Genomic DNA, 25,474 nt, shown 5'->3' with positions numbered 1-25,474 from the left:
TGGGAGCTTGCTTTGTCTGCAGCATTCTAAGATGCCATAATGAAATATCTTGAGGGTTTTTCCTCTTCTTGCTGGGCACACAGGAATTGGGAAACTCATATCTCTCAATTCTGGAGCATTTTCTTTTTATTTCCATGATAATTTTCTCTCTGTTTTCTCACTTCTTCCTTTCTACAATTTATATATGATGTGGATGGTTACACCTCATGTACTTCTAAATTTTAAAATCTTATGTCTTCTGTTTTACTTGCTCTGTCTTGTGTGTGTGTGTGTGTGTGTGTGTGTGTGTGATTTCCTCAGTTTTATCTCCCCAGCCATTAGTTAAATTTTTATTTCAGCTATAAAATATTTTAACAGTATATTGTTCTTGTTCTGGGGATGCGATATGTTCCTTGTTCTTCTCTGAGGAAATGAATTATGGGTTTAAAATTTTTGCTATTCTATTCTCTGAATTGTCTCTGTTTCCTTCAAAAACTTCAAAACAAACTTCTGTTTGGTTTTGGTCTTTGCTTTCATCTTTGACAACAGCTAGTTGTGATCATGTGACAGTTCTGGCCAGGTAGCTGTGAAGGGAAGTCGGCTAAGAGCTCCCGGGAAAGCTTTTCCTTTCTTGACAAGAAGACAACATGGCTGGCTTGCCCACCTCTTCCCTTCTTCCTGCTCTGAGTTTAAATGTGACGCCTGAAGCTGGTTCAGAAGACACAAGGTGGTAGTTCTCAAAATGTTGTCTGAGATATGTTGTCTGAGGAACTTTCAGGGGTCAAACTGTGTTAATATTAATATCAAGACATTATTTCCTTTGTCCTTGTTCTCTCATGAGTGTACAGTGGAGTTTTCCAGAGGCTGGCTGACGTGTGATGTCGTTTTCATTCTGACAGCCAATGAATGCATGATTGTGTATTCTTGGGTTTTTGAATTTTTTCTATCTTAATTTCTTTTTTTTAAGCATTTAAAAAATTTTTATTTAATTTATTTATTTATTTTTGGCTGTGTTGGGTCTTCATTGCACGCGGGCTTTCTCTCATTGTGGCGAGTGGGGGCTACTCTTCATTGCGGTGCACAGGCTTCTCATTGCGGTGGCTTCTCTTGTTGCGGAGCACGGGCTCTAGGTGAGCGGGCTTCAGTAGTTGTGGCTCGTGGGCTTAGTTGCTCCACGGCATGTGGGATCTTCCTGGACCAGGGACTGAATCTGTGTCCCCTGCACTGGCAGATGGATTCTTAACCACTGTGCCACCAGGAAGTCCCTCAATCTTAATTTCTAATAAAGCAAATATCAGTAGGTGTAACTCATATGAACAAAGTGCTTTAGTGCCCTCAATCATTTTTAAGAGTCTAAGGGGGTCCAGAGACCCTCAGTCATTTTTAAGAGTCTAAAGGGGTCCAGAGACCAAGAAGATTGAAAACCACAGAAGTAAAAAAAAAAAAAAAAACTCGCTGACATTGCTAACTGGCTGAACTAATGCCAAATTCCACCTACTTCCAGTTTTGTTGTTGTTGTTATATGAAAGAAACAAGCCTATATTTATTTAAGTACTGTTGACTGGGTTCTCTTACCTGCAACCGAATATATCTTAACCAATAATAGCCAGGGAACCTGTCATTTTGTTTGTTCATTGAGAGCACCAAATGTTGGTATCTACAGGGTTTTTCCTCTGGGGCATTTTTGTTTCTCCAAAAAAACCTAATCAAGTTCTTGCCTAGAGCTTAAGCAGGAGGATGGAGGCTGGGAGTCTCGCCATCCAGTATGTGAGCTTCCACTGAGAGACTCTGTTTTCAGTGTGGTGCCTCTACCACCGCATTTATCCCCTAGCATCTCTGACCTAGGCTTCTCTACTGCAGTTTTGCCTCACGCTTCTACTCTCCTATGGGCAGAGTTGGTGGCCACCGAACCCCATCGTGTAGAATGAGGCCAGGACATGAGGGTCTCTCTGCTCCTTATCTTCTCTTTCCATAATGTTTCTTTCCCTCTTTCTGTCCTATCACGTCTCACTCCTACTTCTCTGCTTCCTGTGCCTGACCTCCTGAAACGTTTCCAGGTTCTGTAGAATACAGAGCTGGTTTCTCCTTGGCTTCCCCCTACTGCAGGCATCTCCTCAGCTCTCACAGCTTCTTCATCCACCTACCATTTTAAAATATTTTGTTATACACCTTGTCTGCTGTTGCCTGTTCTCTCATCTCTCATTGTCTTTAACCTTTGGACCATGTCTAGTATAAAACTACTAGACTTGATTTTCTGACTTAAGAAGCAAAACCTCCCTAGGTACTTATACAACTGTCAAAAATGTAAAAAAATCAAAGTTTTTTTAAAAATTAAAAAAAAAAATTTGGCCACACCACGCATCTGGTGGGATCTTAGTTCCCTGACCGGGGATCGCACCCTCAGCAGTGAAAGTGTAGAGTTCTAACCACTGGACCAATTATGGGACTTCCCTGGTGGCGCAGTGGTTAAGAATCCACCTGCCAATGCAGGGGACACAGGTTCGAGCCCTGGTCTGGGAAGATCCCACATGCCACGGAGCAACTAAGCCCGTGCGCCACAACTACTGAGGCTGCACTCTACAGCCCGCAAGCCACAACTACTGAAGCCCATGTGCTACAACTACAGAAGCCCGCGCACCTAGAGCCGGAGCGCCACAAGAGAAGCCACCGCAATGAGAAGCCCGCGCACCTCAATGAAGAGTAGCCCCTGCTCGCCACAACTAGAGAAAGCCTGCGCACAGCAACAAAGACCCAACGCAGCCAAAAATAGAAAAATAAATAAATTTATTTTTTTAAAAAAGAGACCAATTGGTTATCAACTTGATCAATCCCCCCCTTTTATTTTAATTGGGTCTTTGAGAAAAAGAAAGATAAATGCATATGCTCAATCTACCCAGTTCAACCAGAAGCTCTTCTAACATTACAACCCTTCTCACATCTGAAGTCAGCTTCCTGCTGGGTGTGTCTTCTCCATCTCCACATGCCCACTTCCTCGGTGGCTATCACGGGACATCGTTATTACAGTCTCACTAAGGGTGTCACCTGCAGCATACTCTTCAGATGAACTTCTCAGAATGCCTGTTTCATAAATATCCTGTCCAGATCTGCACACAGTTCTCCAGAGTGACAGGGGAAGTTTTCAGATATCCTTTTTAATTTTTAAAAACTTTTTTAAGATTTATTTTATTGAAGTATAGTTGATTTACAGTGTTGTGTTAATTTCTGCTGTACAGCAAAGTGATTCAGTTATACCTATATATACATTATTTTTCATATTCTTTCTATTATGGTTTATCACAGGGTATGGAATATAGTTCTCTGTGCTATACAGTAGGACCTTGTTGTTTATCCATTCTGTATATAATATATAGTTTGAATCTGCTAATCCCAAACTCCCAGTCCATCCCTCCCCACCTCCCCTCCCCCTTGGCAACCACAAGTCTGTTCTCTCTCTGTGAGTCTGTTTTTGTTTCATAGATAAGTTCATTTGTGTCATATTTTAGATTCCACATATAAGTGATATCATATTGTTATAGGGTGTGTATGTGACCCAGTAATTCTACCCTTTGTTATGACATAGCAGTAATGCATGCATATGCCCACGAAAAGCCATGAACCAGAAGTTCAGTGCAGTATTATTCATAACAGCCCTCAACTGGAAACTCCACAGATGTCCATCAACACTGGATGTGTAACGTGTGCTGTGTTCACCCAGTGGGATACTACCCAGCAATGAGGTGAATGATCTACAACCACGTACAGTGCAGATGACTCTCATGAGAGAATTTACTGCATGATTCCATTTATATCAGGTGCAAAACAAATCTATCATCAGAAGTTAAGACAGAGGTTGCCCCGGGGGAGAGGTAGTAATGAGAATGGAATGTGACGGAGCTTCTGTTCTGCTTCTGTTCCATTTCTTGATGAAGGTTCTGTGCTCAGTTTGTGAAAATTCTTCAAGCCCTACATTTAGATATGTGCGTGTGTCTTGCAAGTAGGTTATACTTTAGTAAATAGTGAGTGGTTTTTTAAAAAAAACTTAGGCAGAAAGGAGTAGTTTTATCATCCCGGAAAAATTGGGCTACCTGCTTAAGGACAATAATATTGCACATCAGACAGAGGTTTTTGCTGAGACAGGGATCTGGGCTGCACGCATTCTGGACAAATCTCAAACTTAGGAAGAATTCACTGAACACTTTTTATGGTCATCAAAACAAGGGGCCCTCGAGCCCATGCCCTTGGTGTAACTGGATTACATCCATCTTCTGGGTCTCGATCACTCCACTCCCCAATTCTCACCCCACCCCAATTTGACTCACAGCCTCCACTCCTGCTTTACAGAACTTCCTTTTCCGCTTGGTTGCTTTTCCTTTTATCTCCAGGTATCTGATTGTCTTGCCATCTGGCATTTTCATTCCATCAACTCTTTTACATTCTTATGTGATTCTTTCTCAACCTCTTTTTATTTGATCACCTGCTTTGGGTGGTTGGGATTTTGCATTAACGTTCCTCATCTTTTTAAGCCCTGGTTAAATTCTGGATTCTTTCCTGGCCTTCCTGCCCTGCAAGGCCACGTCTCATCAGGCTGGAGTCTGTCTTTCTCTCTTGGGCTTGTCTGTTTTCCTTCCTATCACTCCTAATGACACAGACATGACCTGATGGGCGGATAGCGCACGTTTTCCTTCTCTTGCTTGGTTTAGTTTTTTTTTTTTTTTGCTTGGTTTAGTTTTATTCAGCAAATTCCACGCCATGTTCGCTTCGGTTGGGGAGGTGGTGATGGTGGTGTCGAGTCATCCTGTTGAGCCTGCTGGCACAGACTGAGAAACGTAGTAAACTGAACACTCTAGGCCTTTTTTTTCACAAGATCAGCGATTTCTGTGCACTTGGTATTCTGAACCCGTGAGCCAGATTTTCCATTTATCCTGATTACATTTCAAACGTTAGATCTTATCCATTATTCCAGCCTGTCAAGATATTTTCCGATCTTAATTCAGTCGCCCAAGATCACATTCATCCCTCTAAGCTCCCGATAGGCCTCCATCTCGGCATTCAGTGATGACAGTGCCCGTCGGAGGAGGACAAGCGCTGTGGATGGTGCCTCGGTGCCGACCACGGCTGCTTGCTCCAGATAAAGAGAACAGATGATGGACAGCGGCCCAATCAAGGGTTTGGTATTTAAAGGATAGACTCTTGGATCCTTTTTTTTCTTACACTTCTGGCTTCCAGTTCAACACCTCCGTTTCTTGGACCTGCTCTTCAAAGGCTGTGGACCAGAGATGGGGGTTGTAAAAGAAAGTTTCAAAGATAGGTTCCTGAGTGGCTTTCCGGCCACTTGTTTGTATTTCCTGTTCTACCCTTGGAGTCCACAGTGAAGATGACCAGAGCGGTAGGCTTTTCAGCTGCATTAGAGAGTGTACGCAAACCACCTAACCGTCCAAATGGGGAAACTGAGGTGCAGTAAAGTTAAATTCCTGGCCTGGTCTTGGCCTTGTTTCTGGACGATGGTGCCAGGGCTGGAAAACTAGTCCCTTTGCTCCAAACTGGACCATCTCAGCCAGGTGACCATGGCCTATGCCTGCTCCCACTTCCTGGAGGGCCAATGTGCCTCCAGAGTTTTCCAGAAAACACTCGTTTCTTTCTTTTTTTTTTTTTTTTGGTACTTAAAATTTTTTTTAATTTTTTTACTATTTATTCATTTATTTTTACTGTTTAAATTAAAACATTTATTGAAGTATAGTTGGTTTACCTTTGGTAACCAGAAGTCTGTTTTCTATGTCTGTGAGTCTATTTTTGTTTTGTAAATAAGTTCATTTGTATCATTTCTAGATTCCACATACAAGTAATATCATATGCTATCATAATTTTTATTATTTATTTTTAATGAGTTATAGTTGATGTATGACAATATTATAGAAGTTTTAGGTGGACAATATTATGTTAGATGTACAACATAGTAATTCTCTAGTTTTAAAGGTTATGTTCCATTTATATTTATTATAAAATATTGGCTGTATGCCCTGTATTGTACTGTATATCTTTGTTGCTTATGTATTTTATATATAGTAGTTTGTATCTCTCAATCCCTTACCCCTGTCTTGCCCCTCCCCCTTCCCTCTCTCCACTGGTAACCACTAGTTTGTTCTCCATATCTGTGAGTCTGTTTCCTTTTTGTTATATTCACTAGCTTAGAAAACATTAGTTTCTTATTAAAATATACAAGGATAGATGGTGGCATAGAATGCAAAAACCACTTGGATTTTAAAAATGAAACGAAGATCAAAGAAATGTGCATTTACTAATTACTTGGGCCATGAATGCCAGATCCCTCCAACAGTACAAAAATAGATTATTTAACCTCATGGAACAATTTTAAAGAAGAGAAATAAGACTTCAGACAGACATAATGAATGTAACAGCACTGCTTGTAGAGGTACATCTACGGGGAGGGGGTTCCATCATTTTTTCCTTTCTGGTATTATTATTATTATAAGCTATTTGTAGAGTGTGACCAGTGCATAGAACGTAAAAGAAAACGTTTTCTTCCAGCTAAGAAACCTTTGTCAGGTTACTGGGTATGTCACGGAGTCCTCTCTATGACATACAGGTTCATTCGTTTGGCTTTATGAGGACATCGGCCAGTTCTTGCAAAATTCCAAGGAAGCAGAAGGACTACCTGATTGAGGCCCATTTCCCCTGGCTGTGGACTGACTCTATTATCCACAGTTAATGGTGAGTAACTCTGGATGGCATCCTTTTGTAGGCACATTTCTAACCCAAGAACGTCTTTCAGCTCTGAGCATTGTCAAACTGAATGTTGCTATGAGACCGCAGCTATTTATTCTCCCAAGATGTTTTCTGAAAGAACTGTGATGGGGCTCTGGTAACAGAGTGTATTTTTCATAGCTCCAAAATCATTTTTATTCTCTCTTCTTTAAAAAGAAAAAAAGACCCCCACCATTTGTATAACATTTCCCGTGAATACATTAGAATGTTAGAGGGGTGATGCATGCCAGAAGTCTTGGCAGGTAGGAGCCCTTTCCACTGTTTAATTTCTGTTTTAATCTGATGATGTTGTAGAAGGTAAATTTGCCTTGAAAAGCCAAGGATCATCAAGATTTCACTGAATGCTCCAATTGTGTGCATAAAGGGTTAAAAATATCCCCCCCCCTTTAACCTCTTGGATACCTCTTGGAATAATAGATACAGATACATGGGTTTTAGAGTAAATACGTTATCAATATCTTCTTCAATCAGTACCTTGGTGGGTGCATGTTTATTTCACAATAGAGATGTGTATAGAGAATATCTATTGATTTTGCCTGCCCATTATCCTTTCCTTCTTTTTCAGCTAAAACACCTCAGTTTTCCTTGGGGACCCACTCTCTCCAGGGGTGATGGTCAAAATATATAAAAACTGGAGTGACATGGGTACTACCATGCTCGACCAATCAGGGTGGATGTTGACGGTAACAGCCGTTGAACCCAGCCTTCCTCATTAGATACACTTTCAATGAGTCTTGAAACTGAGATGCCCTGCCCTTCCTTCTCCAAGGGCCAGGCATGAACCAAGCGAGGCCAAACAGATTCTATGTCCTGCGAATTTGCATATTGATCAGCAACACAGGCAGGGTTGAAAACACTTGGCGCGGGTGTGTCCCGAAGGTGTGGCCCTGGAAGCGCCAGCTTCCTGTCCTTTCTAAGACCTCATTGCTCAGCTTTTTCTTTGATTCTATAAGCTACCACCATATCCACCCAATACATTTTGTTTTTTGCTTATATTTCCCAGAATTCATTTCTGTTGCTTGCAACCAAGAAACTCTAAGACAGTAATTCCGAAAATAAGATAGTAAAACAAATTTTCCATAATGGGAAGGAATCCTGTTTTCCTGAGTAATTTTATTATAAAATTGTAGAAATAATTCTGTGGAAGGAAAAAAAAGCCTTCAAAAGAATAAGTAGGAAATATGATGAAAATGAAATTAAGAAAAGCAGAGTTGTGGGGCAAAGCACTCAGTTTACTGGTTGGTGTGACAAAGGACTTGAACCAAATAGAGCAGAAGTGCTAAGCTTTCTGTGAGTTGCTATCCCTACCTGGGTTTTTAAAAAAAATTTTATTTAAAGTAGCTTCCTACTTTTAGAATTCCCCTTTGACCTTTAGTCACTAGATTAAATCCTCCAGAACATGTTTCTTGAACTCCAATGCACATATAAATTGCTTGGAAGATTTTTCTTTTCTTTCTTTTTCTTTCCTTCTTTCTTTCTTTCCTTCTTTCTTTTCTTTCTTTCTTTCCTTCTTCCTTCCTTCCTTCCTTCCTTCCTTCCTTCCTTCCTTCCTTCCCTCCCTCCTTCCTTCCTTCCTTCCTTCCTTCCTTCCTTCCTTCTTTCCTTCCTTCCTTTCCTTTCTTTCTTTTGCACCAGATCTTAGTTGCGGCACACGGGGTCTTTAGTTGCAGCATGCGGTATCTTTTTTAGTTGCAGCTTGTGGACTCTTAGTTGCGGTATCCATGCGGGATATAGTTCCCTGACCAGGGATCGAACCTGGGCCCCCCTGCACTGGGAGCGTGGAGTCTTACCCTCTGGACCACCAGGGAAGTCCAGATCTTTTTCTTTTTAATGTAATATTTTATTTGTTGAGGGGTGGATACATCCTTCATTTCTTTCTTTCTTTTTTTTTTTTTTGATAAATTTATCTATTTTTGGCTGCATTGGGTCTTTGTTGCTGTGTACAGGCTTTCTCTAGTTGTGGAGAGCGGGGGCTGCTCTTCCTTGAGCGGGCTTCTCATTGCGGTGGCTTCTCTTGTTGCAGAGCACAGGCTCTAGACGTGCGGGCTTCAGTAGTTGTGGCTCGTGGGCTCTAGAGCGCAGGCTCAGTAGTGGCACATGGGCTTAGTTGCTCCGTGGCATGTGGGATCTTCCCGGACCAGGGCTTGAACCAGTGTCTCCTTCATTGGCAGGCAGATTCTTAACCACTGTGCCACCAGGGAAGCCCCACCCCCCTTTTTTTTTTAAATTGAAGTATAGTTGATTTACAACATTGTGTTAGTTTCAGGTGTACAGCAAAGTAATTCAGTTACACATACATATATATATTTTTTTCAGATTCTTTTCCCTTATAGGTTATTACAAAATATTGAGTACAGTTCCCTATGCTATACAGTAGGTCCTTGTTGGTTATCTATTTTACATATAGTAGTGTGTATATGTTAATCCCAAATTCCTAATTTACCCTGCCCCCTTCCCCTTTGGTAACCATAAGTTTGTTTTCTATGTGTGTGGTGGAGGATCTTATTAAAATGCAGTCTAGGGCTTCCCTGGTGGCGCAGTGGCTCAGAGTCCGCCTCGGCGGGAGAGGCCACGGCAGTGAGGGGCCCAGGTACTGCAAAAAAAAAAAAAAAAAAAAATGCAGTCTGATTTTACATTTCCATCGAGTCCCAGTGATGCCAGTGCGCCTGGCCAGAGGACCACAATTTGAACAGCGAGGCTCCAGGTCAGAATATTTTGCTCCAGCCCAGGTTTCTCAGATTCCCCATTCAGGGCTTCCAGACTACCTCCCTTTGTCTCTGTAGAGCACACTTGTCATACCACTCCAAGCCGGCAGGCAGCAACAGCGCCCTCCTAGAGTCCCTGCTGAACTGATTCCTCGCCAAGAACCAATTGGTATATTTCAGAAGGATTCACGTAAAGGGAGCTTAAGAATCTCCAAAGTAAGCGTATTTCATAGCATTTGGTTATAGTTTGAACCTCCAAGCAAAATGACCACTGAGGGGGGAATTCCTGCTAAGTATTCTGATAACCCTTTCTTTTTTCTTCTGATTTAAAAATCATCTGTCCGTGCCTCACTGTGGAGATTTGGCTCTCTACATGTGTAATTGGAAAGTAAGAGGCGCTTTAGCAAAACCTGCTGCAGTTAGATTTTAGAGGGCTTTCTCACGTGTTATCGCACTGCTAGAAGAATCTTTACTACCGCTATTATTCCCATTTTACAGATGAGAAAACAAAAGCACAGAGAAGAGGATTTAGTGACTTGTCTACTGCAACATAGGGAATGAGGAATAGATGAGATACAGCCTTGAGCTTCTGCTCAAAATGCTCAGTCTTTACTGTGTATGGAGAAACAAACAACTACAGCAATAACAACAAACAAACAACACAAAAACCCAACACCTGGGTTCTTTTCTGCACTAAACCTTGTTCTTCTCAACAACGTTGAAATTTAACTAATCTTTGTTAAGGTTAATGGTTTAAATTTGAGGAATTCCTGGGTTCTTGGTCACAGGAACTGGAATACAGAGAGTTCTGGGCATAACTTCTCCCTAAATACAATGATACACTTTGGATAAAATGATCTGCGGTTGCAAGTCTTCTGGAAACTTTGTATTTATTTACCACAGCCAAGGAGTCCCTGTCCTACATGTGATATCAAAATTCCCTTTGAAAAATTTCTGGGGAGGTTAGGCGTTAAAGTAGAGGGAACATTTTGAATACATTTAGAATAAAACAAAGGCTTTTTTGTGCTTGCGTGGAGGGGAGTTTAGGGCAGTCGAAGTCTCATCTTGGAGAACCTCCCACAGGTTTTGCAGCCACAGTAAACTCTGGGGGCTACTCCCACCCCCTTCCTTCACCCCTCCCCCCACCATCCAATCTGGTGCAAGGAAGTTGCTGTCACCCCAAAGCCAAGCATGGCGGGTTCTTGAGCATCGAATCTCAGGGTGGGAAGGGCTGCTATGGGTGATCTCAAGGAACCTCAAGATCTTCAAGCATTTTGCAAAATGGGTTCTGTGGGATATTAACACAGTATTAGGGGGACAATGTTTCTGTGGTCACACCACGGGTCAGTTGGGAAACACTGATTTAAATGAAGTCACAGAAGTTTCTTTTCCCCAGGGCTTCTTGGAGGTGTTCGTGTGCGTGTGTGTGCGGAGGGGAGATCTTTAAGAATGGGGCTTGTGCTCTGCTTCCCAGTTAGGAGGTGAAGGAACCTCTTGTTCCTGGAACATCTGAGGCTTACAGAACACCCTGTGAAAATCCTCATCTAGTTCCTCTTGCCCCACAGACAGTGCCAGCTCCATGGCAAGTGCAGTCACGGGGCCCAAGATCCCTTTAATGCTCTGCTGTCACCATCTTGAAATTCTTAGTAAGTTCTGAACAAGGGGCTCTGTTACCCGAAAACTGGGTTCACCTCTTGGCGGGTGTTGAGCCAATAGACACAACCGAGTCAAAGATCTGGAGAAGGAAGGATTTATTATTACTTGCAGCAAGTAAGGAGAACACTGGGGATCAGTGTCTCCCCAAATAGCAAGATTGGGGAAGTTTTAAGCTAAGGGTCCATGCACATTCATGAATGGGCTTGAGCAGAGGAGAATTCAGCATAGAATTGGGGCAAAGGTCGACAGAGTCCAAGCTTTAGTTGATAGAAGTCACGAGGGTCCACATCATCATTCCTTCCTCCACCTGGGTGGGGACTTTAGTTCCTGCAGATCACAAAGATGTGTATCAGATTGTTATATATGTCTCTCTTGAGGAGCAACTAGGACTCTGTTTTATTGCGGAACTATTGTTTCTTGACAGCTCTTCCTTCATTCCTGCATACCCTCACTTCTCTTAAGATCCTTGATTACTGAGACCTGTTCAAGGGCAAGCACTGTGGCCAGACTTACATCACAGAATAGCTTCTCTTATGTCAAGAAAGCCATGCCTGGTTCTCTTTCTCTGGGGACCCCCTACCCTATCTGCTTCCAGCTCTGCACCTGGGTTTTGCACTGGGCCCTACAAATGATGTAGCTGTCCCTGCCTACGGAGGACCCAGAGGAGGCCTAAATGTTTTCTAGTCTTTCCTCTCCTTTCTCTCTGTACTCTTCTTAGCTTCCTCTTTCCACCCGTGCTGGCTCCCTCCTCCCGTATCTCCTCCTGCTTCCCTACTTTCTGCATCTTCCATCCTCTTCCTTAGGCCTTCCCTTTACCCTCTGACTTCTACCCATGGACGTATGATCATTTCTCCAGCCCAAATTTACAGCTCCCTGGAATAAAGCTCTCTAATGTTTCCTTAGCTCTCTTTGCACTTGTGATGGGATGTGCCATGTACTGTAGCAAAGTGCCCACTCTGGGGGGTGGTCAGCCCTGAATTGTGCTGTCAAAATAATACCTGATGTTATCGCTCTGCTCCAGGCACTGCTGCATTCTCTAGTTTGTATCTGGGAATTCAGGGAGAGAAGCACAGAACACAGAAGAAAGCAGAAAGAGAACACATTTCGATGGTCTTTAAAGCAGTCCTTTCCGAGACTAATAGGCTCTTTTGTCTAAACGTATTACATTAATGATTTGAAGTGAAATATTGTTAGCACCCTCTTACAGTTAAAGGAAAGGATCAGTGCAATGCCCCTCAGCACATCAAGGGAAGCGTCAGAACAGAAGACGGGTTACAGCATCTCTCACTGACAACCGGGAAGGACCCACTTACCATAACAAGGCAAACTTCCCTGCAGGCTTTCAGAGTCATCAAAGACCACCCTTCCTGTCCAACCCTGTTACCACCTCTCTCCCTTAACTTCCATTGTTGTCAAGGCGTTTTTTTGTTTGTTTGTTTTTGTTGTTTTTGTTTTGGCAAGTAATATAAATTTAAATCAAACCACTGTGAGGAAAGAAAAGGAGATATATTGGTTCCTTATAACTGAGCAGTATAAGGGTTGGGAATGGCTTCAGGTATAGCTGGATTCAGGAGTCCAAATGATGTCATCTGGACTCCTTGCCCCCTCCTTCTCTGTGATCCCTACTTTCCTTTGGGACATATTCTGTCCAGATCTCGCCACATAGAGGCCAAATTGCCCCCTCAGTTTACACTCTTCATGGCTTATGATTTAGGGAAAATGTCATTCTCCCAAGGGTTCTGTAGCAAAACTGGAGGGGAGATTCTGATTGGCCCAGCCAGGTTATGAGTCATAGCTGATGAGCCCACCCCTCAGCCAATCACAGTGACCTGGAAAATGCAGTGTGCTGGGATTGGCCCATGAGGGTCACATGCCCACCCACCTGCTGCTGGTGGTGGTGGTGCTGGAAGGAAGAATGAACTCTTGCCCAATAAGGTAGGGTGGGTTCTCTTAAAAAAGAGGGTTCCAGGGCTTCCCTGGTGGCGCAGTGGTTAAGAATCCGCCTGCCAACGTAGGGGACATGGGTTCAAGCCCTGGTCTGGGAAGATCCCACATGCCGCGGGGCAACTAAGCCCGTGTGCCACAACTACTGAGCCCGTGCACCTAGAACCCACCTCAATGAGAAGCCCGTGCACCGCAACAAAGAGTAGCCCTTGTTCACCACAACTAGAGAAAGCCCAAGCGCAACAATGAAGACCCAATGTGGGCAAAAATAAATAAATAAAATAAATTTATTTAAAAAAAAAAAAAGAGGGTTCCTAGTACTAGAAGAGGAAATGTGTGTCCAAAATGACAGCTCAGGTGATGCTCCCTTCTCGGTCTGTCCCATGACTCCTCCCCCCCACACACTTTGCTTACATCTGCCTCAGGGCCTTTTCTCCACTTTCCTAAACCCAACCAGGCCCCTCAGGGCTGAACCCATAATGACACTCAGAAAGTACTTTCTGGGTTCTTTTGGGAGCCAGTAGAACACTGAAGAGGTTTCACAAGGGAGACAGATCCTTTGTTGATTTGAAGACAGGTATCCTAGCTACGTATCTTCATCATGCTTCTGTGAGACTCTGTGCTGGTCAAGGCTTTTTAGTTGAAAGGATCAGAGAGACACAGGAGTTAGTATAAATGAAAGGGCGGTGGGCTCAAAGGAGTCGAGGGCATCTCCTGGAACCAAAGAACAGCTAGCTGAACCCAGGGGAGTCTGGAAGCCCTGGGGCTCTAAGATGAGACCAGTCCTGCGGGTGGTCCGGGGAGAGACGGCCTCCCGGCCTCGTGTCTGTCTGTCTGCTCGGTGCTCCTGCCTCCCTCAGCAGCTGCCTGTGTCTGATTGCTCTTCCCTGTGCTCTCTGGGAGAGGTGGCAGGCTGGCGTCGGCACCTTTTAGTTCCCATGCCCACCATTCTCTGGGGCTCTTTGCTTGGGTTTTTGAGGAAAAAAAGAACACGTTTGATCACTGAGCAGCCCATGTATCAGCTGTCTTTGGGCATCCCCCACTAGTCCAGTAGTCTGTTCATCGGGGTCATGTAGCACACACATGGTTGACCAGGCCATGGGTGGGAGTGGGTCTCAGAAGAGTGGGTGTGGGCTGGGCAGGCGCCCCAAAACATGCCTCTTATGGGTACGTGGAGCAGCTGTTTCACAGGCTAATCGGTTAAAGCTCACACAAGGCCACCCAGCCAGGGAGAGGTGACTCGGGTGTCTGTCCGCTGCTTTTTGGTCACTTCTAATGAAGAGGGGATGCCCAAAGCCCTGAGCGTTGATTAGCTCCCTGAGGCCACGAGGCTCTGGGGAAGGAGCCAGGCAAGAGGCTGGGCTTCAGTGGACCCCACGGTGAGCACTGAACTAGACCCTGGAGTGGAGAGGAATTAAGACACTGGGGGACTTCCCTGGTGGCTCAGTGGTTGGGAGTCCACCTGCCAATGCAGGGGACACAGGGTCGAGCCCTGGTCCGGGAAGATCCCACATGCCACGGAGCAACTAAGCCCGTGCGCCACGACTACTGAGCCCATGTGCCACAACTACTGAAGCCCGCGTGCCTAGAGCCCGTGCTCCGCAACAAGAGAAGCCACCGCAATGAGAAGCCCGTGCACCGCAACGAAGAAGTAGCCCCTGCTCGCCGCAACTAGAGAAAAACCGTGCGCAGCAACGAAGACCCAATGCAGCCAAAAATAATAAAAAAAATAAAAAACAGGGCTTCCCTGGTGGCGCAGAGGTTGAGAGTCCGCCTGCTGATGCAGGGGACATGGGTTCGTGCCCTGGTCCGGGAAGATCCCACATGCCGCGGAGCGGCTGGGCCCGTGAGCCATGGCCACTAAGCCTGCGTGTCCGGAGCCTGTGCTCCACAACGGGAGAGGCCATGGCAGTGACAGGCCCGCGTACCGCAAAAAAAAAAAATTAAAAAATAAAAAGCAATTCATATTCACTACTTAGCAAAGTATGTGTAATTGAGAGATTTGTTCATTTGAGGTTTCATAAAAGGTTAGCTGATTTGTTGACGTTAAAAGAGCATTAACCTAGAAGCCATGTTTAAATAACTGAATATTTTTCAAAATCTAGCATGTGCTTCCAGGGGCTGGAGGCCTGGTGAGGATCTTGACACATTGGTGGGCTTGTGACATGTCCAACGACTGTGGCCTTAAAGGGATTTAGGTTGAGTGTGGCCAGATCTGCTTTCTAAAATAAACAATCCGGAAACCTGAATTTTGGGGAAGTCTCTCAATTTTTTGCATATTGGCAACAGTCTTAAAATTTTAAAACACTGAGGGCCAAACTAAACCAGATTTATGGGCTTGATTTAGTGAGAGGGTTGTCACTTTTCAACATCAAAAGAAGTCCCTTGGGCTTCCCGGGTGGCGCAGTGGTTGAGAGTGCCTGCCGATGTGGGGGACGCGGGTTCGTGCCCCGGTCCGGGAAGATCCCACATGCCGTGGAGCGGCCATGGCCGCTGAGCCTGCACGTCCGGAGCCTGTGCTCCATAACGGGAGAGGCCACAACAGTGAGAGGCCCGCATACCGCAAAAAAAAAAAGAAGTCCCTTATTTGAGAGGTAAGATCACAGAAGCCCAGGGCAGAGAGGGAGCAGTTGCAGAAGGACAGACAGGCCTGGGGGATCTTTCCAGGCCAGACAGGTGGTGCTTCCCTTCACTGAGAGGGTAGTGGCTTGCCCAAGAGAGCAGAAGCTCATGTAGACTCTGAATTCCCCTTGAGCACGGGAGAATTCTCTCCTCCAGTTGCTGGGAAGGTTGTCCACTGACAGCTCGCAGCTATGCACCTTCTCTGGAAACTGGTTTCACTCCAGAAAGTTGCCTCCACAAGATACACCCCTTTCTCAGGGCAGGTGGCATCCAATGAACCCCCAATCCACCCCACTTTGTCCTGAAGGGCCAGCCCCGCTCTGAGCTCCCCACGGGGTGGTCTGAGGCCTTCGTTGAGACCGCATGGCAGGGAGACCTCTCCCTCCATCCCGTCCAGCCTGTCTCTTCCCCACACGCTGTCAATGCCGTGGGCTCTCCCTGCAGGCTAAGCTCTAACTCTGCTCCGGACCCCCTGGAACATGACCTGTGACCCTTAGATCCCCTCTGTCTCTTTTCTGTGTCCCAAGTAAGTGTATTTTAATGAGCAAGGCCAACCTAAGATAGTAGCAATTTTTAAAAATTAATTTATTTTATTTTATTTATTTTTGGCTACGTTGGGTCTTCATTGCAGTGCGCGGGCTTCTCATTGTGGTGGCTTCTCTTGCTGCGGAGCACAGGCTCTAAGCTCGCGGACTCAGTAGTTGTGGCGCACGGGCTTAGTTGCTCCGTGGCATGTGGGATCTTCCAGGACCAGGGCTTGAACCCGTGTCTCCTGCATTGGCAGGGGGATTCTTAACCACTGCACCACCAGGGAAGCCCGATAGTAGCAATTTTTGATGAAGACATTTTCCTCAGAGATTTTTCTTCAAGAGATCTAATTTGAACAGAGCTTCCCTTTACACACACGCATTCAAAACACAGGGCCTAACGAAAACATGTAAGAGCCACGCAGGAACCTCTTTTTTTCAGGCCAGCATAATCATTTTTTGGGGGGGGGATATAATCGACGTATAACATTATACTTGTTTAGAGTATACAACATAATGATTTGACCTTTGTATATATTGTGAATGATTGCAACAAGTCCAGTAAACATCTATCAGCACTCATAGTTACAAAACATTTTTTTCCTTGTGATGAGAACTTTAAAATCCACTCTCTTAGCAATTTTCAAGTATACAATACGGTATTATTTTATTTTATTTTATTTTTCTTGCGGTACGCGGACCTCTCACTGCTGCGGCCTCTCCCGTTGCGGAGCACAGGCTCCGGACGCGCAGGCTCAGCGGCCATGGCTCACGGGCCCAGCCGCTCCGCGGCATGTGGGATCTTCCCGGACCGGGGCACGAACCTGTGTCCCCTGCACCGACAGGCGGACTCTCAACCACTGCGCCACCAGGGAAGCCCACAATACAGTATTATTAACTATAGTCATCATGCTCTACATTACACCCCCAGGACTTATCTTTTTTATAACTGCAAGTTTGAGCCTTCTGACCCCCTTTACCCATTGCCCTGATACCTTCAACTCCCCATCCCTGTCAACCATCAATAAGTTCTCGGTTCTCTGTATCTATGAGCTTGGTTTTTTGTTTTTGTTTTGTTTTGTTTTAGATTCTACATGTAGATGAGATTATACAGTATTTGTCTTTCTCTGACTTAGTTCACTTAGCATAATGCCCTCAAGGTCCATCCATGTTGTCCCAAATGGCAAGATTTCATTCTTTTTCGTGGCTGAATAATATTCCTTTGTATATCTATACCATATTTTCTTTAACCATTCATCCACCCATGGACACTTAAGTTGTTTCCATGTCTTGGCTATTGTAAATAATGCTGCAGTGAACATGGGGGTGCATATATTTTTTGAGTTAGTGTCTTCATTTTCTTCAGGTAAATACACAGAGGAGGAATTGCTGGATCATACAATAGTTCTATTTTTAAATTTTTGAGGAACCGCCATACTGCTTTCCACAGTGGCTGCACTAATTTACATTCCCACCAACAGTGCACAAGGAGTCCCTTTTCTCCACATCTTTGTCAACATTCGTTAACTGTTGTCTTTTCAATAATAGCCATTCTGACAGGTGTGAGGTAATACCTCACTGTGGTTTTGATCTGCAGAGAGCCTTCTGGAATGCTTGTTCAACAAAAGAACTGCCTCTCCCTTCAAGTGTCAAACCTGAGTGAGTTTGCAATCCCTGTCGCCAGCATCTGATGAAACAATATTCCAGACTAGAATATTCTAGTCTTACAATTCTCATTGTAAGACTAGAGGCTAAGACCTGGGTCACAGTGTTTCTACCTGTGTTAGATGTCAGGATTCTCCAGAGGCCAGTCCTTGGAATCAACTCAGGAATTGATGGGAGTCATTTAAATAAACCACGTTCAGGGAGAAAAAGGCACTGGTTGGGGGTGCTGGGAATTTTGCTTCTTTTGCCTAATGACTATATGAATAAAGTTACTCACTTGAACCTTTCTCTTCTAAGTCTAAACAGCCCACCTTGGAAAGGTTTATTTTATATAGCATCTTTGGAAGGACTATTCATTTTTATGAATAGTAATAACGATACTGGAGTGGATATCATAGGAGAGAGGGTCCAAGCAGATGAGAATGAGAAGGAAAATGATCACGTTCCCCTACTACATTTGCAGATTCAAGGGGAATAGTTAAATATCAACTGAGATCGGGATGACGGCTATTACATATTTTCCCAGGGCTGCTATTAAATAAATATTTATTTAATAAATTTATTTTATAAACAATAAATTATCCATTTAATTTATTTAATAATGTAATCATGAACTTAATTTAATAATTAAATGGATTTATTTAATAAATAAAATTATTGAATAAATTTATTTATTTATAATTAAATATTAAATACATATTGTTTCCTCCTCAGCTCCACTCACTACCTCTTTTACAGTGTCTACCTAACTGTGAACCCAAGCTCAGGTGAAAGAAATTAAGGAGTAATATAAATTCTGAAGGTACTTAAGACAATGTTGTAATATAGTATCATTTCAGGACCAGAATCTTCTGGTCTTGGCCTGCACGTGTTTTCAGGATCAGAACAAGAAGAACATTTGCCATCTTCCCACTTAATGACCTCAAAAGTAAACCTCTGCCCTTTTCAGACTCTCCCACTGCAAAACAAGCCGGCTCTCTTCCCCAGCCCCCCATCCTCTCCAAGTCATAATGGAAAGTGCAAGAGTTTTAAAGACGGGGTTTGACTTTTGCAAACAGGAAGTGTGGATGAAAGCAAAGCTAAGTCAGGTATAGAGTAAAACAAATTTAATCTGTCCAAAGCTGAGAACAATTAGTTCCAAATATTTATAAATTTTTTTCTTGAATAAGGGGGTCCTTATTCTGAGCGAAGAATTCAAACTGGTAGACAGGTTTCTTGGAAAGGATGATGCTCAAACTTCTCTTAGTAACAAACCCTTTAGGAAAAAGGGAATGCATTTAGCAAGGGAAGGAAAGAAATGGTACATACTATTTTGATTTTGAGGGCTAGGAAGATATGATTGTGTAACTGGTTTAGCATTCTGGGGTGGAAACATCCTGAAACCATGGTATATGATAAATTTGGTCTCCTTTCTGAAAGGGTTACAGCCTGGGAAAGAGCTGTTATTCTAGAAGTTTGGCCTGTTACTTGATAAAGCTGAGTTTTAAGAGTAATAGGGAAAAATACCCTTATAAACCAGTAAGAAAATGTCAAAATATTCAAAATAAAAATAGGCAATTTAAAAAGTTAAAAAAAAGAGTAATAGGGAAACATAAAATCTAACAATTGTTTTAAAATAAATAATAAATAAAAATAAACGCGCTCTCCCTCCTCCACCGCTGCCGCCTCCCTCTTCTGCGGCGGTACTGCTTGTGTGCTCGTTCGGTGCGGACCTGGTCCCTCTTTTGGGAACTGGCCGCAGGGGAGACTCCTGCGCTTGCCATGGCCGTGGCCAAGGAAAAGCCCAAGGAAGGAGTCAAGACTGAGAACAACGATCGTATTAATTTGAAGGTGGTGGGGCAGGGTGGTGGTGCAGTTGAAGATTAAGAGGCATATACACCACTTAGTAAACGAATGAAAGCCTATTGTGAACGACAGGGTTTGTCAATCAGGCAGATCAGATTCCGATTTGATGGGCAGCCAATCAATGAAACAGACACACCTGCACCGTTGGAAATGGAGGATGAAGATACAATTGATGTGTTTCAGCAGCAGACAGAAGGTGTCTACTGAAAAGGGAACCTGCTACTTTACGCCAGAATTCTGTTCCTCCAGACCAAGAAGACATTCTCAATTAGAAAACCGCAATTTGGTTCCACCACATCCTGACTACTACAGTATAGTTCCTCTATTCTTTCATTTTCCCCTTCCCCATTCCTTTATTGTACCTAAAGTAACTGGTGTATGTGCACAAGCATATTGCATTTTTTTTTAACTAAATGGCCAACAGTATGTTTTGATTGACATCAAATAGAGATGGAATGGGGAAAAATACTGGTTCTGTGAAGATAACCCCTTTTCTCCATTAGTGGTATGCTCATCAGCTCTTATCTTTATATTCCAGTAAGTTATTTCGCTCTCACTGTTTAAAAAAAAAGAACAACATAAAAATTCTTGCGAACCTTGTTCGACTGGAGAATTTTAATGTTTTTCATTTATCATTGTAAAACCAAGGACAATTTTATAATTTTTTTGAACGTAGCTGTTACATGTAGGGCAATCTGTCTTTAAGTAGGGATAAATTACTCTAAAAGAAATGAATCCTAGATAGTTTTCCCTTCAAGTCAAGCATCTTGTTTAAATACACTTCTTGTTTAAAAACAAAACAAACAAACTGAGCACGGCTCCTGAAATGCACCTTATTTTCATTATTTCCCATGAAGCGGGTGTAGTAGGAAGAATAAAGGCCTCCAAAGATGTCCATTATCTAATCCCTAGAATTTGTGACTATGTCATGTTATGTGGCAACGAGGAGCTAAGATTGCACATGGAATTAGGCTGCTGATCAGCTGACTTTGGAATGGGGAGATTAGCCTGGATTATCCAGGTGGGCGCAATATAATCACGAGGGTCCTTAAAAGCCTGTGCAGGAGGCAGCACAGACACAGTGTCAGAGTGATGCAGCATGAGAAAGATGCCATTGGCCAGAGCTGGCTTTGAAGGTGGAAGGGACCCATGCGTCAAGGAATATGGGCAGCCTCAACAAACTGGAAAAGGGAAGAAAACAGATTCTCCCCGAGAGTCTCGAGAAAGGAATGCAGCCCTGCCCACACCCTGATTTTAGCCCCGTGAGTCCCATTTCAGACTTCTGACCTCCAGATAGTACATTTGTGTTGTTTCACTAAGTTTGTAGTAATTTGTTATGGCAGCAGTAGGAAAGTAATGTAGGTCAGTCAAGTAGAAACAAAATTCACTTATGGAACTTCTTATTTAGTTTTTAAAATAATATTGATACCATCAAGGTACACAGCTGTTTTATGCTCAGATATTTTGTTCCACATGACCCACTTCTACAAAGTACCAGTTAGTCCTGTTTTGTACACATTTTTTCTTTGGGATGAAAACTAGTGTTTATTACATGAAACACTTTTTTTTGACCAGGAGGGATTATTTTGTCCTTTATTAGCTGGCTTTTAGAAATGATTTACAACAATGTCCAAGCTCTTTATTTCCAATCAGGAATTATCTTGGAGTAGCGAATAGTGGAAAAATGGTTGTGAGCCTTTTATATTTCCATCAGCTGTCCCCAGATAATATAGGTGTGATAAATGAATTCATGGGGAAAAATGCCTGGGTAGCTGCAATTTATAATGTTTTTCAGTTACTAATTTCTATGTTAGAACACAGGGGTTTGATCAATCAAAGAGAATCATTTGCAATAACAGGGATTCTAAGAGCCTGGGATGTTGCTTCCTACATACCACAAGTTTTGAGACGATAAAAGCAACACTTGTTTTAGAAGGAAAAAAAGAAAAAAAAATGTAAATGCTGAGAGGAATGAATAATGCAGCTATTGAAAGGCACCTATAGACAGAGCTGAGTCACAGACATGCAATAATTCAGAATATTCGGAACGCTGTGAGAAAAGGGTGCTTTTCCCAAGCTGGAGTGTCTCTGCCTCCTGCCCTGGACGTGGTACTCCCCCCACCCTCCCTGGGGCTCCTACACATTTTTGATTCTAAAGCTCCACAATCATTATTGTCCTTCACTCTCAGGCTTTTTAAAAGAAAACCCTTAGACGTCTCCATAACACATTTTCCCTCTCCTTTTCAAAAGGAAGAGAAGAAAGCCTTCTGAGGAGAGAAGATACCTTTTCAGTGACCCTTGTAACCAACCAAAGAATTCAATTCAATCCAACAAAGAGTTACTCAGATAAGAAAACTGACCCAAACACGATGGGGAAAGGGTTTGATGCTGATTACAAGTCCTCAGCTGTTGTGCATTTATTCTTCACAGTTAGAAGAGGTGGTGGCAGGACTTCCCTGGCGGTCCAGTGGTTAAGACTCCGTGCTTCTAGTGCAGGGGGCACGGGTTTGATCCCTGGTCAGGGAACTAAGATCTCATATGTCGCAAGGTGCGGCCAAAAAAAGAAGTAGTGGAGAGCTGATACTTGCTATGGACTGAATTGTGCCCCCCCCCCCCCGCCAACTTCCTGTGTTGAAGTCCTAACCCTTAGTACCTCAGAATGGGACTGTATTTGGAGACAGGGCCTTTAAATAGGTGATTACCCTAAAAGGGGGTCCTTAGCCTGGGGCCTAATCCCATATGACTGGTGTCCTTATAAGAAGAGGGGATTAGGACAGCGGGGAACACCAGGGATGCTTACACGTGGAGGAAAGACCATGTGCGGACACAGTGAGAAGGCAGCCACTTGCAAGCCAAAAAGAGTGGTCTCAGCCCTGCCCACACCTTGATCTCAGAGTTCCAGCCTTCTGAACAGCAAGAGAATCCACTTCTGTTGTGTAAGCCAGCCAGTCTGCAGTGCCTTGTCAGGGCAGCCTGAGCAAATGAATACAGTACGTACTAAAGCGAAACTCTCGGACCCCATTGGAGACATCACAGTTGTGACTTAGCAGCAGCCCAGACAGAAACTCTCGGGTGCCAGCGTGGAAGCCCGATGCTGGCTCCTGCCAGAGGCTCAGCACTGCCCTTCCACCCTGGCCAGCAGTATTCAATTCTTGCTTGACCCCTTTGCCTCTTTCCCTGTGCACCTCGGAAGCCTGGGGAAGCTGTGGCTTCTCCGCCTTTGCATCTCTCCCTGTCTTCAGCCCCGGATGTTACACAGCACAGAGCAGGCAGTTTTAAATGCTGGTTAAATCAGGGCTTGTCTCTAGTCAGTGTGCATTCCTTACCTCCCTCCAAAAGTATGGTAATGATGACCATCCATGTCTACACTAAATGGACCAACAGACTCTCTGAGAAGATGGGACAGTGGGTCAGGATGGGACATGAGGTCTTCCAGTCGGGATTCCTGCAGACACTCTGTCCCACGTTGGATTCCTCCAAAATTGACTAGTCTTCTGCCTCTGGGCAGACACTGGACTGGGCCATGGGAACGTGAGGATGAAGGAGCCGTCCCCTGTAGGAGCAGGTAGAGCTGTCCTCTCTTCCCTAGAATACAATGTGATAAGCGTCATACCCGTGGGCTGCCTGCACCAGCTCTGAAGATGGAGTGACAGGTTCTGTTTGGGAGGCCAGGCAATCCAGGGCTAGGAAAGCAACTGGAGATCCAGCCTGGGGGGATGAGGCAGTGGCCCGCTGACCTTGGCAAATTACTCAGTCTCTTTATGGTTTAAATGGAAGCTATAGAACATATTTTGGAAAGTTGGTGTAAATATAAAATGAAAAATTGAATTAGAAACTGCATAATGGGACTTCCCTGGTGGCACAGAGGTTAAGAATCCACCTGCCAATGCAGGGGACCTGGGTTCGAGCCCTGGTTCGGGAAGATCCCACATGCTGCAGAGCAACTAAGCCCGTGCGCCACAACTACTGAGCCTGCGCTCTAGAGCCTGTGAGCCACAACTACTGAAGCCTGTGCCCTAGAGCCCGTGAGCCACAACTACTGAGCCCACGTGCCACAACTACTGAAGCCCGCGTGCCTAGAGCCCATGCTCTGCAACAAGAGAAGCCACTGCAATGAGAAGCCCGCGCACTGCAACGAAGAGTAGCCCCCTCTCGCCACAACTAGAGAAAGTCCGCGTGCAGCAACAAAGACCCAACACAGCCAAAAATAAATAAATAAATAAATAAATATTTTAAAAAAGAAACTGCATAATGTAATGCCTCACACATCGTAGGTGATTAGTAACCATGAGGAAGAAGAGAGCCCCTCAAAGGAGATGATGGGGGCTTCCCTGGTGGCGCAGTGGTTGAGAGTCCGCCTGCCGATGCAGGGGACACGGGTTCGTGCCCTGGTCTGGGAAGATCCCACATGCCGCAGAGCGGCTGGGCCTGTGAGCCATGGCCGCTGAGCCTGCGCGTCCGGAGCCTGTGCTCTGCAACGGGAGAGGCCACAACAGTGAGAGGCCCGCGTACCGCCAAAAAAAAAAAAAAAAAAAAAAAACAGGAGATGATGGGCCAGCCTGACCTCGAACAGAGAACAGGAGCACGCCGGACAGAGGAGAACTTGGATGGAAAGCGGTGGACCAGGCAGAGGACCAAGGAGAAAAAAGGTGCTGTTCGGGGAGCCTTGAGTCACCCCATGTCAATGTTAGGAATGTTGTGGGAAATCAGGAAGGCAGAAAGGGACTTCAGCGCCAGGTGAAAAAGTGCCAGGCCTTTGTTCTATATTTAGCAGAGAGACTTTTCCAGAGAGTGTGTGACAGAGGGGTAGAAGGTGGAAGTAGAGGAGGAAGGGGTAGGGTCAGTCCAAGCTGCTTCCCATTTTTCCAGACTGGGCTCTGCTTCCTTAGATGGTAAGGCCAGAAACTGACCTGGGAAACAGAAGAGGTTAGTGGGACTTGTTTGTTGTTGTTTGGGGAAGGTGTGAAGTAGACACGATGAGATTATGCTCATGTTAAGTTCATGAGGCTTTTGGAGTAGCCAGGGAGAGATGCCTAGTGAGCTTGTCGAAAAAGAGTCTAGCCTTTTGTCAATCGGTCAGGGATCCATTGTGTCCCCAACATGGGCTGAGTACTGTTCTAAGTTTTTCCTGTATCACCGCATCTCATAACATCCCTGTGAGAGTGACAATGTCATGAGCCTCATTTTAAAGACGAGGGCTGTGATGGACTGAATTGTGTCTGTCCACAGCGCCCCTGCCCCAATTCATATGTTGAAGCCCTAAACCCCAATGTGACTATTTGGAGATAAGGCCTTATGGGAGATAATTAAGGTTATTTTAAAAATTAATTAATTATTTATTTTGGCTGCGCTGGGTCTTCGTTGCCGCGCACGGGCTTCTCTAGTTACGGCACGCAGGCTCAGTAGTTGCTGCACGCGTGCTTAGTTGCAGCATGTGGGATCTTAGTTCCTGACCAGGGATCAAACCCGGGCCCTCTGCATTGCAAGCATGGAGTCTTAACCACTGGACTGCCAGGGAAGTCCTGATAATTTAGGTTAAATGAGGTCATAAGGGTGGGGGCCTGGTGCAATAGGGCTGGTGTCCTCATAAGAAGAGGAAGAGACATCAGAGCTCTCTCTCAGTGTGTGCACAGAGGAATGGCCACGTGAGGTCATAGTGAGAAGGCAGCTGTCTGCAAGCCAGCAGGAGAGGTCTCACCAGAAACCAACCCTGACGGCACCTTGATCTTGAACTTCTAGGCTCCAGAA

At 44.5% G+C, this 25,474-nt stretch overlaps 1 long non-coding RNA gene and 1 pseudogene across 1 annotated transcript; one reads left to right on the top strand and one right to left on the bottom strand.

Moving 5' to 3' along the window:
* Positions 1 to 10,984: 10,984 nt before the first annotated feature.
* On the bottom strand, positions 10,985 to 12,763 carry LOC125964537 (uncharacterized). Its single transcript, XR_007477647.1, has 3 exons — positions 12,437 to 12,763; positions 12,122 to 12,170; positions 10,985 to 11,450 (listed from the first exon to the last, which is right to left on the bottom strand). It is a non-coding gene; the product is annotated as an uncharacterized LOC125964537 (long non-coding RNA).
* Positions 12,764 to 19,468: 6,705 nt separating this feature from the next.
* On the top strand, positions 19,469 to 20,115 carry LOC117199273 (small ubiquitin-related modifier 2-like; annotated as a pseudogene).
* Positions 20,116 to 25,474: the final 5,359 nt, after the last annotated feature.

Source organism: Orcinus orca, chromosome 5 (genome assembly GCF_937001465.1).
Source record: "Orcinus orca chromosome 5, mOrcOrc1.1, whole genome shotgun sequence".
NCBI lineage: Eukaryota > Metazoa > Chordata > Mammalia > Artiodactyla > Delphinidae > Orcinus > Orcinus orca.
The sequence above is the reverse complement of the archived record's forward strand: the minus strand, read 5'-3'. Positions and strand labels throughout refer to the sequence as shown.